Genomic DNA, 18,221 nt, shown 5'->3' with positions numbered 1-18,221 from the left:
TAGTGAATTTTCCTACTTTCTACCGAAAGACAAAGTAGAGTTCTACTAGTCAGTGTGTCACATTAGGTTCTTTCAATATCTGACATCTACTAACGTTAATAGATTTAGGCATGAGTACTAGCTCACAAGAGAGAAGCAACTTTGAACTAGTACATATGAAGATCCATTTACTGCAAGAGACAGTTATATAAAAAATCAATTTCTAAAATAACATGTAATATAAGCAAGATTTTTATATGTCTTAGCTTTAAAATGCATGGCCATGAATATTGGCATGAAATAAAGTGTACTATTCCAAACTATCAAATTAATGTTGCAGAAGAAATCTCATGAGTCATGTCTAGCTTCTCATTTGTGCCGTCTCTAGGGGCATAAACTAACATTAAAAGAGTAACCATCTGCTTTTGCTTCTATGTATGCATGGTTATGAGGTAACAAATAGACAATGACAACCTCTTAAAGTGTTTGATAATTGTTTTCTTAATGGTGAAGTAGTAGAGCAAGAACAAGAATTATACCATCTGCCTTTTGTTTCTATGTCTGCATGGTTATGAGGTAACAAATAGACAATGACCACCTCTTAAAGTGTTTGATAATTGTTTTCTTAATGTTGAAAAAGTAGAGCAAAAATGTCTGATGTTAAAGACAATAGGTGTACTAATCTTTCAAGGTACAATTCTAGAGAAATGGTTTAACATCGCCTTCAGGCTTCCAGCAAGATATTTAAAAAACAAGTCTGAAGAATGCTAATGAATAAATATGGGCAAACTCCAATGAGTTTAAGCCATCTAGACAAAGCAACTCCTAATGGGTCATTTGGATGACACCCTCAAAAACTGGGTTTTTACAAAACTTGGTTTTTTAATGAGTTTTCAAAACCTGGTTTGCATGTTTGGATGACAAGGCAAAAGCCAGCTTTTCAATTTCATAATCTGGTTTTTGTCATAAAAGAAAAAAACAAGTTCAGTTGAATACTAAATACAGTTATGTTATATATATATATATATATATATATATATATATATATATATATATATATATATATATTATTCAAATAAAAGGAAAAGAACATTCTAAGATATAAATTTCAGTGCCTACAATCTTAACAAATTGGGCACCCTTACACTGTGTCATGCTAAAAGTTATACACAGTTCCAGTATGAGTTAGTGTGTTTGTATGTGTGCCTATTAGTTAAACAGTGTTAGAAACCTCAGGTGGATAAAGAAAAAGCAATCCTATTTTAGTAGTTAATTGAATAACTGATCATCTCAGCCCATCTTAATCAACATTACTAAAATTATACCACCAAAGAGTATTTTATCATATCACAATATATCACCAACTAGAAATGTAACATTCATGCAGATACTTAATATCCTTTAGGCTGGTGTTCCCACAAGATATGAACCAGATTCCAATAATTCCCTGCATGCAAGATAAAAAGCAAACCATCAAACCTCAAACAAACCTTAATTTTTGTTGTTCACCTTGTTCAGCAACTGTCAACTTTGCCTTTAAAATATACACATGCATTAATCTCTTTCTTGCTCTTAAAATTATCATCACTAGTTACCACATACTCAGTTTTGGATGAAAAACCTGGGCAGTCCTGGTTTTCCATCGCCATGTCAAAACAGCATTTTCTGAAAACAGGGTTTGCAAGAAACCTTGTATTATGTCATCCAAACACCCACAAAACTAGGTTTTGGGGTATCATACAAACAGGCCCTAAGTCTTTTTAACAAAAATATGGACATGTGATGTCATTAGTCAAAGGGATTCACTAGAATAATGCAGTACATTTTTATATGCAGTTTTGAAGCAATAGTTCCTCAAAATTTTGTATGTTATGGTTATAATCTAGGACACTCTGGATTAAGGTCCACATGGGTGTAGTAATAAATCCACATTCTTTACAAACATAATATACTCCCCATGAAAAACGTGTTAAGTTGAAAACGTCAAAGCTAGATAAGCCACTTTGCATTTGAATTAAACAATTCTTTGGTCCAAAATTACATGAGAATTCCAACTAATTTTTGCTTAACTCTCTATAAAAATGCTTTTCAGCTTTGGTGTGTGCCAGTATACATCGGCTCTTGTACTATCTTAGTGTCACCATGAGCACCAGATATTTAACCACCACTGCTTTTTTCTATGGCAGCATAGTTCTTGTGCTAAAAATAGTGCCAGAAAAAAAAGTTATATGGCATCCCCTAAAGTGCTAGTATTTAGAGCAACAAGTCAATAGCATTTCTGGTATAGCACTTGTAACCATGGTAAGACTTTACATTCTTTCTACAAATAATGTTTGCGAACCTCCATTTTCCACAGATTGTAAAACTTTACAACCCTCCTTAAACTGTAAACATTAAATGATACAAGATTTTTAATGCAATGCTACTAGATGCCATGGTTTGAGCCTAAAATACAAAGTGGTGGTGTCAGCTGATAAGCTGTTAATTCTGTAGAAGCTGCAAGTCATGGAGGTCATAATGGCTTCAAAAGAAGACACCGTACTGGAGATGCACTGAGCCATAAAACTGCCACCATCCACACATCGGCTTCCTTGTCCTTCTCACAAATTATGTGAATGGTAAAAATTAGGACAACTACTTTGTGTATGATGCTCACTATCAAAGAGTTAGTAAAAATGGAAACATGTACAAATGTTCACCCATTGCATCAGCAGCAATAAGTAGTTACGAGCAACAACACTTAACCGTGAAGCTTCCTGCCTCGCCATAGCGCAACTTGTCATACAATGGACATGTTTGAAACTAAAGGTAAATCAGGGCTGCAGAAAAGCAATTACCCTCTTAGCAATCTTACATACAAGAGTACTGATGAAGCTTCTCATTTATCACTTGGATTAAATTAAACTATATAAATGCAATTAAGTGTTAAGCATATATTAGTAGCTTCGTACTTTGTGGTGTTATATTTTTTATAGACCCACATGATATTTTTTCAAGATAATTTTGTCCTCATGCAGCAGGTTTCAAACCCTTTTCCCTTTCTTCTAAAAAGTCTTGATGCAGTCTGAGTAGCTAAATCCTACATTATATTTGTAACTATAGTGGCTGTAAAAGTGGAGAATTGATATCAAAACAGCCATAGTGTAACAAACCTTTTTAGCTAATAACTATGGCATAAGTGATATGAAGATGTCTTGCCTTGAGGTGGGTTCTTGAAGATGGACAATGGTTATCTACACATTCCACCAGAGGTTGAAGCTATTGAGGAAAGAAGGGTAAGAGACCTTTGGTTGGCTTTTCTTCCCTTGTATGAGTATTGTCCCATAACTGACCTCGTAAGACCTCGCGAGATGGGAGAGGCTTCCCTTGGAAATTAGTTATTTCCCTGCTAGCTATTATCAGATAATAATAGAGAAAATCAACCAATATGATTCTGAAGAGTGGATTCATATATATGTCATGCATTTAAGTAAGAAAAACATTGAAATGTGTCTAGAAATGTCACCTTTGCTCACTTGTTTAATGAACATCCTTCATAACTTTTTCTTTATATATATGTCATGCATTTAAGTAAGAAATCATGAATTTTCATTGGACAAAAGAAGTCAGAGAGTCTCCACACATTTTTTTTTATTTCATTCAACACCATTTGAATCAACATCCTATTATTATGTTTACACAAATCTCATTCTACAACAACAAAGAGGGAGGTGACCACCCTCCTTATATAACACATATGCTTCCAACTTCCTCCTGAAATTGTGCACATAGCGGATATCTAGGCCTTTGCTAGATTGTGTCATTTTTTCACAAACATCATAATGTTTTGAAATGTATATTTTTTCTTTATACTCCAATTAGTAAGAGGAACGTACACACTTCACAACTCTTCATTCTCAAACATCTAAAGCCCAACCACAATTTCATGCATTTATAAAATTATCTATACCTATTTTCAAAACATTACCATGACTAAAGTAGTTGCAAGCATAATCACCAACTAACCAACTAAGGTCCCTTGCTTCCATCACTACTACAACTGCCTTCTACTGCCAATAGAATTTCCTTGCAAAAAGGATCAGGTAATCTCCTTTTCCTAGATAATCAACCAAGTGAGAACTTTCTTTAAAACCAAAATTCAGCAGGCTAGAGTATAGGCCAGCTGTCCTAGAATCATTTATTGCATTTGAAATTTCAAATACCACAAAGGAAAGCAATTTTACAAAAATTTTATCATTTCAACATTAGGAAGTAATAAATCCTTAGTTGTGGCAACTGTGGATGGCACTAATTTAAGCTAGATGATCAATGCTAAAATTCACAAACCAGAAGTAAGAAAATGCTCCAAAATCTTGGATGAAAGTGAGAGCAGAGGGAAAAGAAAAAACATGTTATTGAACAAAAGGAAAAAAATGGGAATCTTTGTTTGAGTAAACCATTTGCTCAGCACTCAAGCATTACAAACGTAGAGCAGATGACATGAATGTGGATAAACACACAAAAGAAAACACAAAGTATGGCATGAAAACATAAGATTTAAACAAAAGGGCACTTTTATACACAATGTAGTTTGGATTTCAGAATAATAAATGTTTTGGAATGTGGTCAGCATGATAAAAAACCTACAAATTGGTTGTCTTTACATCTTTCTCAAAAAAAAAAAAAGAGCCTACAAAATGTGAAGCTTTTACTATAACAACCCGACTCACTCCTGGTTCGGTGAATCCCAACCTGCCTCCTAGCAGTTTCGGTTCCAACCCTAAAAAGGTTAGGAACCAAAACAATCATCTCATTAATGACCTCCATTTATAAGGCCTTAAAGATCCCTCACTATCTTCAATACAGGACTAAATTTCTGGGGTGTTACAATCCACCCCCCTTAAGGCACATGCGTCCGTGCATGTGGGACCCTAGGTTCGAGTGTTGAAACTGCTCTGATACCACTGTGACACCCCAACCCACTACTGGGCTCGGGCCCCTGGTTCGGCGGATCCCAACCCGCCCCCTAGCAGTTTCAGTTCCAACCCAAAAAAGGCTAGAAACTAGGACAATCATCTCATTAATGACCTCCATTTATAAGCCCTTAAAAATCCCTTACAATCTTCAGTATGTGACTAAATTTCTGGGGTGTTACATTTACAACAGACAACATTTTTGGTCCCCAAAAGATCCTATTTATACACTAACTATTGAAATATAAAAAGCCAAGGTGAATAAATGTTGTCATATCATCACCGTATTAGTAGAGAATAAAAGAATAGAAAACAAAAAGGGAAGAAATTCTTCTTGTTACTTTGGATCAACAATGAACGAATCAATGCATTCTATGTGTTGGGGTATGCTAACCCTAATTCTTTATCTCTTTCCCCATCAACTGAGAACTTGCATTGACAAATTTGTATGCTCTCCCATTAAATAAATAACTCCCAAGCAGAAAAACATGATCATCCAAAATAAACTAGCTAGAATGAGTTATACAAACACCCAACTTCCAAAATACACACGAAATCCAAATTAAATGGCATACATAAAAGATCCCGAACCAAAAACAATAAGAAAAATAGGAGAGAGTGAAAGAGAAAATGACCAATGGGGTCAGGTCATTAGAGAGACCAGAGGGTTGAGGGGCCAAGACATTGAAAGGATTAGGCTTCACTAGGCAGACATGAGAGCTTCAGGGGTCACGTGAAATGGCTTTCACTTGGTTTTGCACAGAAAAATTTCATTGTTCTCTGACACTCAACAATGGAGCACCAAAGCTCTTGGCATTGGCACTACACAACCTTAACAATTGTTGTAGAGGCTTGAGGTGCTAGGCCATTAAACACTAGAGATGTTACACTGGACCAAACGATCAAAAAGCACCAATCCGCTCAAGCTATGGTGCTTTTGAAGGCTATGGCAAAGGGCTAATAGGCACCCCTCACCTGTAGGACTAGGCACTCCCACAACAACCTTGTTGAATTGGTGCATACTAGAGCTGACCATATCTTAATGCCAAAGCTATGCTATTTTGTTGTAGTGACTTCTTGAACCCTAAAACTAAGATGAAAGCATAAATTGCCTCACAAGGCACTTAAAAGGTTAAATCGAAACCTCAGAAGCATGAAAATTTGTAGAAGCAAGGTAACACAAAAAAATGTGGATGAACAAAAAATGATACCCTAGTATAAAGAAACCAAGAAATGAATATGTGATAGGATCGGGGAAAATAGAGATAGAAAGGTGTTGAGCAGTCACTGACACTGCCAAGACAGTAGCTTGAAAGATAACTTCTGCAGCTCTTTGAAGCAGATGTTGTAGAGGATAATGAAAGACAAACCAATGAAAGTGATGTTGGAATTTTGTTATAATTCAACACTTACTGCCAAGACGAATTTGAGGCAACTGAGGACATTTTAGGTAAGATCAAATTCGCCCACAAGTTCACTATCTTCAAAAATAATTGCTGCCCATTTCATAAAGCCGATTTCATACCTGAACAAGAAGAAACCACAATGACTAAAGCTTGTGCATGACATGTAATCCAAAATTTTAAGTAGCAATTGGTTTGTATGACTACCATGTAAACAATTCAATGGCAGCAAAGAAAGATGACATCGATGATGTGGCTTTCTGAACATAGAATTTTGAACAAAAACAAGATCTACATAGTGAAGAGATTCAATGGATTCCAACAACACTTTTTTATTCTCTTCATCTTCAAAACTGGGACACCAAATTGTAGTAACTGCTTCTTTCAGTCCAGACTGATTCCACTTTGAGGAACATTCCTTCAGAAGGGTGATCATGTCTCCAGAGATTCCCTTGTTCAGTAGAAGCCATGGTTTGTATAGTTCACATGTTACCTTCAGCACCTCTAAGATTCTACAAACTTTCTCCAAGGGAGAGAAAATATCTCATGGCTATGCCAATGACAAAATTTATCAATAACAATATCGGCTAACAGATGCAATTAAAACATTGTAAGGACCAACTCCTTGGGACGTTCAAAGCCATTTATCTAAGTTTAAAATAAATCAGAGCTTTCCATTCTCAAGCTCAACAGACTTGACTTACCTTGGGTATCACGAGGATTGCTTTATCCACCTCATTCTCCTGAGCTCTCCTCCAAATGAAAGCTCCATGATGTAGTTCTTTGCTACATGTGAAAATGATCTTAGACCAGACACTTACATAAGCAAACTGCTTGTGGACAGTTGCCAAGGTCATGATACATAGCATTGAGTTGGTATGCTTAAATAGTGCCAATGCCGAACTCAAAGTATATTTTGCCTGATATAACCATCAAGAATAGAAATTCATTCAGCAACTTTAAGGTATTCAATAATCTTGGTTTGGCATCACAATAATTGCAAGAATACTTACAATACTGAAATCTGCTGCAATTTTTTCTTTTGGAAAAATGTAAATTATTAGTAACAGAAATACATTCAGCATTAAGTTTCTTTAGATCAACATCATGTCTAGATAAATTCATCTACATAAAAATATGTGCTCCATCTACATATTGTTTGCAGATCTGGCTATGCAGGTAAATGCATATTCTTACCTGGCCTCCATCAGCATAATGTATGCAAAACCCTAGCTATACCAGGATCCACATAGCACCTAACTTCAATTCTGATTCTTCTTCTACTTCCCACTTCCAGTTCTAGGTACAGCAACTAGAATGGCAAGTTTAAAAATAAAAAATTTTAGGGCATAATCTGTAGGGGTCTGCATAACCCAAAAAACAAAGATAAGTCAAATCTGTAGGGGTCTGCATAACCCAAAAAATCTAGGGCATAATCTAAGAATGTGTTTCAAGACATGATGTTAGCGGAATTCATTCTTCCAATTCTCGTCTAGAGCCAGACCAATAAATTTTCCATGTTAATCAACACAAATACCAACAAGCTTAAACCAAAACAGATTATTCTGAAAAGCAGCAATGAACTCCTTGTGTACGTTGATCTTAGATTGTATAGTTTAACTCAGTACCTAGTGCAAAACAGACACCACTTTTTTGGTTCACCAAAGAAGTCTGCTCTTACCTTTGATGTTCTGGCAATAAGCATACACAACGAAAATATTGAACTATAAACCATTTCAACTGAAGGTTGGAAGAAGATTTAACTTTACCAAATGTGTAGAGGTAGCAATATGGTACTGTCACTAAAAAAAAGAGAGTAGAAATTGAAACACAAATTCTTAAAAATCATCAAATACCTCTAGCATAAGGGACACTTGCTTCATGTGCATGTGGTCATAGCCAAAGTGAAGAGAGCATTTAAGGTTTTGAAGTTCTTTTAGTTATAACAACAGATTCACAAACAACACAAACTACTATCCATTCAGTCATAAGTGCTTCAAGAGTTCGCATGAGTTCAAAAGAATATGAGTTAAACTATTTCTGTACATGTTCATCCAAAGAAACAAAAGTATTAATATGAAAGATTAATGAAAACTGCTATGAAAGTTTATCATTCATCTATTTATACTTGTGTATCAAAAAAATTTCCTTCATGATTTGCAACATATGAAAAAAAAATGAAACTTGATGCACCATGTATCTTGGTGCTTCAAAGCCCATTGTGTTGATGATGCAACTGCCAGGACAAAAAAGATAAATAATTTAATTAATATTAAAAGAACATTAGAAAACATGACATATGTAAATTACAAAACATAAATACCACGTTACATGTCACCACCAAAGGAGGTTGCTGGACATGTCTATCCATGAAATAAACCGAGCATGCAACTCATTCATTCTTCCAACTTGACCAGCCAAATTATTCATTTTATCGAGTTGAGAGTCTATTGATGTCAACGTTTGCTTTAATGCATTTACTTCTGCAGTTAACATTGCATTTTTTTTTAACTAGTTCAGATCATGTTGGAGCTGGACCAAACAAAATCTGATGAATGAATCCCTTAAGTCATCTATTTGTACATGACCATCATTTTCATTTCTCAAACTTTTTGATAAGAGTATTATCTTGAGAGGCATCATCCCTGAACCCATTGGAAATGCTGAAATTTTTTCCACAATCCTACCCTATAAAAATGGTGTTTGCATGTGTATGCATTAGTTTGGAATTAACAAACAACACAAACAACAATTTCAAGAACTTACAAGTATTTTACTCGTTTCTGCATTATGATAATCTTGTTTCTTGCTTGTATGAGTCATCACAAAAATGTCAGCCTATGACGGTTCACTCTCACCCTCTTTCACCTGTACAACAAAAACGTAACACTAATTCATTTACTACGATAAATGACTAAATGCAAGAAGATTTTTTATTAAACTAGATGATAATAAATTTAAAAAACTTTAGAAAGATAACTTCATTGTCCATTACTCACTTTTCCAACACAAAAACAAGCAAAACTCATTGTCCCCATTGTATGAGGGAACTTTTGCTTTGAACGACTGATAGTAATTATCACACTCCGTGCCTGCAATGACAATCACTAGATTTACAACATATACACAATTATTTTTTAAAAAATTCAATATAGCATGTGCCAACCTTTGAACTATGAGGATCAAAATGGCACATTAAGGTCGCCCATTGATTTGCAGGAATGTCACTTGGACAATGGCTTAAATGTTCTATCAATGTTTTTGTAATTTTTATATATTTTTCATAACTTAGATATCCCATTTCTCTACATTTTTAAGTAAGTCTTTATCACCCAAGGTTTTAGCAATTGATCGATCATGTACTACGTACTTTCAGTGTCATACTTGTCTACATCCAACAAATGATCTGTACAATAGTGCTATGTTAGTAACATCTAAAATTTGAGTACATTTTCAAATAATTGAACTCTTATTTTACCTTAACATGCTGCCAAACATTGTCTTAGTAAGAATCTGGCAATATTTTCCAACCAAAATAGTGTAGTTGTGTCATCTCTGGATCTCATGCCGTCATCCCCATAAATGAACTCAAGTAATGTGCTTTGGTACCAATGGGCTGCCATTTGTTCAATTCTAAATAAAACTTTTCACTGGCCTACAAATGAAGAGTAACCAATGCATAACTATTATCACCCCCAAATTTTTCCAGATGACTGTATTTCATTTTACTCAAACAAGATTCTCAATTATTTCAACCATTTTTACAATGATTAGGATCTAATTTTGAACTCCAACCCCAAGCTGAACTCAAAACAGACTTCTGTATCTATATCAAAATCCAATTCATGACCAGTTGATCCAAAACGGATCCCTAGGCCTATATCTAAGTCCAAATGCAAAATTTAAATCCAAAAATCCAACTTTAGACCAAGATTTGGATCTAAATCCAAGTCCTAGATCTAAAATACATAGCCAAGGCCCGTGACTGAACCCCACGAGCGAAGGTAAGCCCAAACTAGGAAATAGGACCCATAAAGTTGCTATCGGATTCAAATTATATTCAAAACCAAAGTTTGGATCCAAATCAAGAATTTCAACTCAAAATCCAAAGTCGATGCAAAAATAACAAATTTGGATACCATCGAGTGCCATGCGCTCATGGACAGACCTTCCCTTTGTTTTGCATCTCAATTTTGCGCCATAAATTTGCTTGGCGCCTAAACTACCCATCCAATCCTTGATCTGAGCGTTAAACCTCAAAGAATGCATTGGCACCCAAACAAACCCAATCCCAATCTAAAATGGGCCCCAAATCACTCAAAATGACTCTAATTATAACAAAAGACTATTTTTCCCTTTAAAATATGGATTTTAAAAAAATAATGTTTATGTTTTGCCTATGTGTGTGGACCCCTTTGAGGCCAGGGAGGTGACAGCCATCTCTTATTGGTCCAAAATAAACCACTAATGGGCGGCATTTCACCCTCACACGTGTGCCCAGCACGCTGCTTGGTGCTTGGCCAAGCAACACACAACCATGCTAGATGTGTTAGCACCAGGCACCAGCGCACCAGGCGCTATCACCTGGCAGTGCAAACACACCCAGCGTGCACCGGGGGAGGGCGTGCGCACTGCGTAGGCCCCCTTTTGAGTAAAAAACCACCTCCCTTGGGGGCGGTTTTGGTCAGATGGGTGGGCATTAGCCCTGTCCACACCCCAAAAGGGGTGTTTACAGGATTAAGGGCCAATTCCACTTGGTGAAAACCTATTTTAAAAAAATAAAATGATTCAAAAATGTTTAAAATTTGCATGAAAATGTATTTAAGTTCAAAAAAATTTAAATTTTGAGTTTTGACTCTAAAACTCTTTATAAATACCCTCACAATCTTCTCTATTGGGCAAGAGCTAACCCTTGGGGAATCTCTAGTGTTTTCTCATTTGAAGACCTAGAGTTTTTCCCCTAGTTCTCTCTTCATTTTTCTCTTCTTCTCTTCTTCTCTTCTTCCTCTTCTCCAACCTTGGGAGCAATTCTCCAACTTCCACTTTCCTAGGAAGCATGAGGAGGCTTCTCGGAGTGACATCTTTATCACCTTGGAGCCCCATTCGAGGAAGCTTTAGGATCATCCGAAGTAGGAGATTTATTTTCTAAAATCATTCTTATTAGAGATATGTAATCAATATTCCAATCCAATCTTTTTCTTTCTTTCTCCCTTCTTCATCTCCCCATGGTCATACAAGATAACATTCAAATATCTTCTTCATATCCAAGAGCTATTCTTGAGTGCATCGAAAGCATAAGAATGTGCAATAAGGTTTCATTCTAGGATTGAAACATATTTCTCTCTTCTCTTGAATGTTGCTTTGTTTTGAGAAGTTCATGCATAGTTGATTGATTTTTTTTTATATATGAATGAAGGGGGAGAATGAGTACTTGGATCGGGATTTCTTTATTATTATGTTGATTTTTGAGGTTGGGATTTTTTCAACCTAGAAAAACCTTTTACGAATGTGTACATGTTAAAATGCATTTTCATGATATTCTTACAACTAACTTTTCTCTTAATTACCCTATTAGGGATCCCAATGAGAGATTTCTTACGTTGTTCTCCATTTCAACTACTTGGTTTTCTTTTATACCCAATGGTAGGAGGAATAGATTTTCTTATAATAGATGAAATGATTATTGTTTTATGCTCACATATAAAAATAATTTGGAATCATGATTTCAAAGGAATTTTGAAAATAAGAGCTCTCTTCAATGAGGCCTTGAAGACTTATCTTAGGTTCTTGCATGAGTCCAAGTTTCTCTCTGGCCTACAAGAAAAATTGAAATTAGACATGCTTTAATTACCTTTAGATTTTAATTTTCATAAAATGCGTATGCGTATATACATGTTATATACGTATATATGCATATGAATCTCTCACTTTATCCTCATCTCTCTATGATTCAATGTCTTCCTTTATAAATTTTTATATACATATATATATATATGAGCAAATATGTGCATTGCACTATTCTCTCTTTATAATCTTTTATCTCTCTCTTCAAATCAATATCTTCTTTTGCGAACTTTCGAATACATATATATATATATATATATATATATATATATATATATATATATATATATATATATATAAGTATGTATATGTATATATATTTCTCTATTTCTCTCTATATTGCAATATTTCTCTCCCTATAATCTTCATCTTCTTCTCTCTTTCTTTAAAATCTTCTTTTCTCTCTCCCTATTCCTCTTGGATTAAAATCTTTTCATTTCTTTTTTCATTCTTTCGAATATTCCTTTCCCAAGATCTAAGATTTTAAATTTTCATTTATGGACTTTACCTAGTCCAAAACTCAAGTAATGACCCAATGTTGCAATCATATTTGATGGTCTACAACCCCATTTCACTTTCAACTTTTTTTTCCTCTTCATGAGAATATCTAGGATGAGTGTGCAAATAAATCTAAATGTGTATGATACCCTTAGATGAATGATATGGTAAGAATAAATAATTTGCTTTCAATCATATAGAGTCAATGCATTCATATATTCTAATTCAATTGTGGAATTTACAAATGATCATAAGCACCTCTCTAAAAGAACTTAAGCACGATGAGGTGGAGTTCTAGCTAGATAGTAACCAAATTAGAGCAAAATCTAACCTACTTAAGTTCTTACTAGTACACTAAATCGACTTCAAAAGTGATCTTCAAAATACTCACATTATCTTCTAAAGGTTTCTGAATGATATTTGTAAAGATTTCCCAACTGAAAATCTCCCAAATCAAAAATGGTTTATACTCTCAAACGATTTTTCAAAACTTTCTCAAAAATTTGAAACATCAAATCTTTCAACATTTTCTCCAAACACCACACTACATTTAGAATGAAAAAATGTTTAAGCAAAAACAAAATGCATCAAGAATAAGCATAGCCCTTGGATTAGTTACCTCAGGTAAAGGCGCTCAAAATTATCAATCCTCATATTGATGGGTGAATCCCTTTTTTCGACCCTCTGCTTCGAGATGGAGGGTTTCAGAAACCAAAGATAACCCTCTACCTTGAGGCAGAGAGTTTACTCTGAAACGCTCTCAGGCGGATGGTTTCACAGTTTAGAGAAAATCCTCTACCTCAAGGCAAAAGGTTTCCTCTAACATGTGCCTCAAGGCAAAGGGTTGAAAGAGTTTATTTGAAACTTTCTCTTCGAGGTGGAGGATTTTTCAGAAAAAACCCTCTGCCTTGAGGCAGAGAGTTTTTGTGTTAAGGTAGCTCACCTTGAGAAAATGTATGTATGTGTGTGTATATATATAAGTTCAAGTCCGACTAATGAGTGAGTTTTCTCAAAATTGGTGATTTTCAATATTTTGTAACTCACTTTCCAGTAACATTTCTCAATTTTTTTTGTTTCCATCAAAATTTTGATTTTAGAAAGTTTTAATTCATGCACAGAGGTAATCTCTTGAGCAGTATACCAATTTATGATCGAGAGCTTTTCTTTTGTTAGGAACCTCTAAGAATTTCTACTTTGGCTTCATCACTGTGCCATGTCTACATCAAGATATATCTTTATTTACCTGAAAGGAATTTTGAAACCTTCAATATGAGCAATGAGGAAAAGCTCAATGAAGTTGAGAAAGGATATTACATTGACTTTGACAATCAGGCATATGAAAGGGTTCAACAATGGAATAATATGAGAAGAAACCCTCATATTCTATAAGATTCTGAGAGGATATCAAAAAAATAAAAGCACCTAGAAAGGGAGGGACTAGCGGTTTTCTCTACTGTCATTGAGCTGAAGATGATAGAATGAGGTTCCTTTAGACCTACCTCAAAAGTGCTAAAAAGAAAAAGAAAAAAGGGAAGGGAGCACCCAGTGGGAGGGGGGGATTTCTGTACTATCACTGATCTCAAGGTGATGGAATGGGTTTCCACATGGGTGAATTTCTCTACTGTTACTAAGCTGAAGGTGATAGAATGAGTTTCCTCTACGCAAACCTCAAAGTGCTTACTAAAAAAAAAAAACATATGGGGGCACCAAGAGGGAGGATTTCTATACTATCCTTGAGCTGAAGGAGATGGAATGAGCTTCCTCTTTGGGGAATTTCTCTATTGTCACTAATCTGAAGGTGATGGAATGAGCTTTCTCCAAGAAAACCTCAAAAGTGCTAAAAAAAAATGCATCAAGAGGGGGGGAATTTCTCTACTGTCACTAAGCTGAAGGTGATCGAATGGTCTTTCCTTCAAGCAAACCTCATAAGTGCAAAAAGAAGAAGGAAAAAAAGGATACTTGTCAAGAATTATAAAGTTATGGAGGCCAAAATCTCAAGTATCAATTGCAAAAATCTTTTACACATGCGAGATTCCAAGTCAATGTTTACTCTTTTTTTGTGCTTTTCTATGAGGCTGAGAATTACTCCTCTATGTTCATGTCCTATAGATGTAAAGATGTCCCTTCAAGAAGCTTGATATCATTGCCTTGAGGTAGATCTTAACACTCATGAATATTTTGGGTAAAAGAGAATATATCTCCTACACACAAACATGTGCACTCACAAAGCTCAAGTTGAAATTCTTAGAGATTCTGGTAAATAAAGTTGTGATCAAATTGACATATTGCTTAGCTTTTGCTCTTGAAAAAGTGTAAGCAAAGTTCTCAAACAAAATTCATCCCCCCTAGTGTTATTGTTGCATCGAACTATTTTCTCCACAATTAGTCCTTGCTGTCTCACCAAAGTAGGATCTTCTTATTAGAGTATTAAATTATAACATTCATTTAAATCAATGACAACACCTGATGCTTGAAGGGATCCTTGGTGAGAAGCAACCATGTGTTTTCTACTTCAAGCAAAAATGCTTTCTTTGGAGGTTTGAGGGGAATGGAAGAGAGATGGCCAATTAGTTTGGTAGGACATCTTCTCAGTTTAGGAGGTGCAGGAAAGAAATCTTTTTTTTTTTACTTCCCTTCCTTTTCTTAACTTCTCTTATGGCAGATTGAAATTAGTGGAGTTTGGTTTAGTTTGGAATTAAATTTAGGCGATCGGGTTTGTTGGGAAAGGGAACATTTTCTTGGGTGATTTCTCCATTTTTTGTTTGTGAAGAGTCTACATGGTTTAAGTAGAGGGTTAACTGCCAAAAAACTTCTCAAGTTTAGGCCTCCCTCTCTTTCTCTCCCTTTCTCACTCTCTCTTTTTCTCCATGGTAGTGATTTCCCTCTTCAGGTAAGTATTGTTCTCTTGTCATATTCAATTATTTTTTTTTTGTAGGAAAGTTTTATCATCTTAATTATTTTTTTGATGTGCATTTATGCTTCTTCACATTACTTGCCATGTTCATCTCTCTTTCTCTCCTTCCAACCAGAAAATCTCTTCTTTTCAGCATATGGGTGCTGGTCTTTAAGGTGGTGAGTATTCTTTGTTATCATGTCCACATATTGTTCAGCTAGTTTGTGTTTCCACTTGTTTAATATTGAGGCAACATTAATTGCTAGGCACTTATTGGTTTCCCTCGAGTGACAATGAAAAAGTAAATATTACAACATGGGATCTAGGTAAATCTAGAATTTATAAACATTTCAAGAAAACCCTAAAAATGGTTTTACACCTCTTAAAAGGTCCAACCATGGGTGGAAACCTAGTCTTCTTTTCAATACTGTTTTTGGATCATCATAAATTTCATTTTGTTCTGTTCTTCTCGGTGGACAAGATTTGTGTGTTTCACAATTCACATACACACATAAAAGATCACGTAATAGTGTTCTAGTGGGCAAAATGCTTTATATGCTCCCTGCTGCCAAGGTGTATGCCTAGCTCTGTCTTCAAACACTGTTTTATGGTGCTCAGGTGAGACCTTCAAGGTACATGCATGCACCATCACAATCATCTCTTTTTTCTGTTTTCACTGTTCATGCTTATCTTACCTTGCTGCCAAGGTTTATGCCTAGCTCTATCCTCAAACACTTGAAGACACTAGTTGTATGCTAAAGTGTATGCCTATATAGGGCCTAGATGAGGTCTTCAAGATAGCAGCACGATCACAATTATCTTTCTTTTGTTTTCTCTGTTCAAACTTATCTTTTCTTTTTTAATTCTAGCGGTGGGGCCTATCAATGTATGCCTTGTGCAATAAAATTAAATTTGGGTTTGATTCTTGGTTTTGTTGTGTGAAAATTAGGCCACAACATTTATTGATTTTTTGAACTTTCAGTTATTTTTGATAGATTTTTAAGCTATTCCATGTTTTTGTTTCTCTCGAACCAAAATTCTGAAAACCAAGCTCAATTCTCTTTTTTTAATTCAATCTATTACTGAGATTTTTCAATTCTACTTTTCTGAGTGTTTTGTCAAATTTTATAGTTTATATTCTTTTTATACTGAGGAAAATTTCTAGCTAGTGAAGCTCAACCAAACATGAAAAGTTGTGAAGAAAGAGATTAGGAGCATTTTATCATTTCTTTCTATAATTCAATATACGAGTGCATGAAAAAGGACATTTTTAAGTTGAAGACTCATCTAGAAGCCAACATGAGCCATTAATCATGTATCCTGTTTGACATATGGATATATCCGACATTTTGTATGCATTGTATTTTCATACTGAGGAAAATTGCCAGCCAATGAAAACCAAGAGGTTGTGAAGAAAGGATTAGGAGCATTTTATCATTTTTTCCTGTGTATTATTCCTATTGCAGTTGCTTTGCAGGAGGTACTATTGAAATTTCCTGGGAAATGGAAGGAATCTGAATATTTAGGTGGTTATTTATTCCTGTTGGTGGTATTTCTTACTACTTACAGCACCATCGAGGTGATTATTTTGCTTATTCATTTCCTTGCATTTAAATGATGTATCTTGGTGTTGTTTTACCTATGGTTTTTCAAGCAATTTTTTTTTGTCCTCTTCATATTACATAATTTGTCTACAAATCTAATGACCTGAAGATGCATTGCAACCTGACACATATGGCAGCCAATCCATTTCTTTATTTTTTTTATGCTCTTAGCATGTGCACTGTTCTCAAAGACTTGGATTAGAAGTATCTAGCTCCTCTGCTAGGGATGTTGGCAAGCAGTTGATGGTAAATTTTTTTTCTTTCATATTTCTCATTCATGCCAGCTTTTATTATATTCTCCAATGACCTTTTCTTTTGTTTGTTTGTTTGCTTTTCTTCTTGCTTTGTGTGTTTTCTTTCTTGAGATACACACTGGGGTTAGGTACATACAAACTAGCATTTGTTAGCTGAGGTCTTCCTCTATTGAAATGACACTCTCATATTTCCCCTAGGCCAGTGTTCTTTTGTTGTGATCACCTTAAGACTTTCGTCTAGTAAGATTTGTTTTGAGCTTGATAAAGGTGGACCATAAACTACAAAGATACTGAAGAGATGATATTCCTCAAGAATATAGAAGTCAGGTCATGGAGCATTCACTTGAGCAGGTCACATGGGAAATCCATGAATCAGGCCAGATTTCAAAAGTTTGGCCATCAATTGGTTACAAGTGTTTGGTCGTTATGGAGTCCTAACCTTCTGATTTAAAGTTCTTGGTTCAAAGTTTTTCGTGGCTACAGAGAAACATGAAATGAAAATATCTCAGGACATATGATTTGTGAACAATGTTTTATGCATGGAAGTGCCTTACAGAGGCTGAGTGATTTGCTTAGCATCCTATAGGATTTGGCAACCCTGGTCTAAAGGTAAGCTAAGGCAATCTTTGCTGATGAGTGACATTAAGGCTGTATTTGATTGCCTGGAAATAGTTGGCTCAGTTCTTATTTTGGTTATTGCCTGACTGAAAGGGCCCATCTTACTATGGAGGTCATTAGTGACTTGGGCTGGTTCGACATGAATTAATGGTGGTTTCTATAAAGTAGTTCAAGAT

At 35.2% G+C, this 18,221-nt stretch overlaps 1 long non-coding RNA gene across 4 annotated transcripts in view; it reads right to left on the bottom strand.

The window, feature by feature from the left end:
* Positions 1-18,221, bottom strand: part of LOC116259970 (uncharacterized) — a 43,306-nt gene that overhangs the window by 12,009 nt on the left and 13,076 nt on the right. For 2 of the 4 annotated variants that reach the window (XR_007574220.1, XR_007574219.1), the window contains exons 5-7: positions 9,101-9,202; positions 7,039-7,254; positions 6,345-6,456 (exon numbers count right to left, since the gene is read on the bottom strand). This is a non-coding gene — a long non-coding RNA (uncharacterized LOC116259970). Of the gene's footprint in view, positions 1-6,344; positions 6,457-7,038; positions 7,255-7,531; positions 7,647-9,100; positions 9,203-9,333; positions 9,427-18,221 lie in introns of all 4 variants that reach the window. The other 2 variants (XR_007574221.1, XR_007574222.1) reach the window with 2 other exon arrangements.

Source organism: Nymphaea colorata, chromosome 9 (assembly GCF_008831285.2).
Source record: "Nymphaea colorata isolate Beijing-Zhang1983 chromosome 9, ASM883128v2, whole genome shotgun sequence".
In the NCBI taxonomy this organism is placed as follows: Eukaryota; Viridiplantae; Streptophyta; class Magnoliopsida; order Nymphaeales; family Nymphaeaceae; genus Nymphaea; species Nymphaea colorata.
This window is presented reverse-complemented; position numbering and strand designations above follow the sequence as displayed.